This window comes from Oncorhynchus kisutch, linkage group LG1 (assembly GCF_002021735.2).
Source record: "Oncorhynchus kisutch isolate 150728-3 linkage group LG1, Okis_V2, whole genome shotgun sequence".
Taxonomy (NCBI): domain Eukaryota; kingdom Metazoa; phylum Chordata; class Actinopteri; order Salmoniformes; family Salmonidae; genus Oncorhynchus; species Oncorhynchus kisutch.
Window position 1 is genome coordinate 31,839,402 of NC_034174.2, and position 781 is coordinate 31,840,182.

The following is a 781-nucleotide window of genomic DNA, read 5'->3' on the forward strand; positions in this document are numbered from 1 at the left end:
GCGGCAACAGCTTCTTCTTCTTCTTTGTGTGAATTTCCGGGAGACTATATGCTGTGTTGCTTATTGTTGCATTCGCAGGTCGGAGTGCGGATTGCACGTTTAGGTCCCCACCAAAAAGGGAATGGGAAAATCTTTAAATTGCACCTCCATCTAACCCTGCACCATCTAACCCTTACAAGCATTTCCTAGATCCTCACCAAACTGCAGATGTCACAAACAACAGGAATAGTATTTTTCATTTGATCTAACTCTACACTCAACACTAGCCCACTGATCACCCTGTTGAACAGCGCCCTGTTCCAGTGAGAAAGCACGCCACAGTTTGATCCCAGAGCTCAACAAGACAGACAGGGTATGCTCAGTCTCTCAATTGCCACTGGGTCTACATCTCACCAAACTGCAGGTGTCACAAACACGAGACATAGTTTCTTCATTTGATCTACCTCTACACTCAACACTACTGATCACCCCGTTGAACGGCACCCTGTTCCAGTGAGCAAAGCATGCCACAAATTGAGCCCCAAGCCAAGTGATGTGAAGCACTCGCTTCCTCTGGGCGAGGATGCACAAAATAATCTAAACAATTCCACTTCTTAAAACTTTCACAGATTTAACCATTCCCAGTTTGTCCTTTACCCAGCTTGACACAACATATGGGTTGGGCAAAATGCAGGAATCCACTCTTTACAAAAATCTCACTTCCACTGGTCCAACATCTTCTCCGGTAGGATTCACAGGGAAAATATTGGAAGTCTCTACCACACCTGTCGCCACAGGTAGG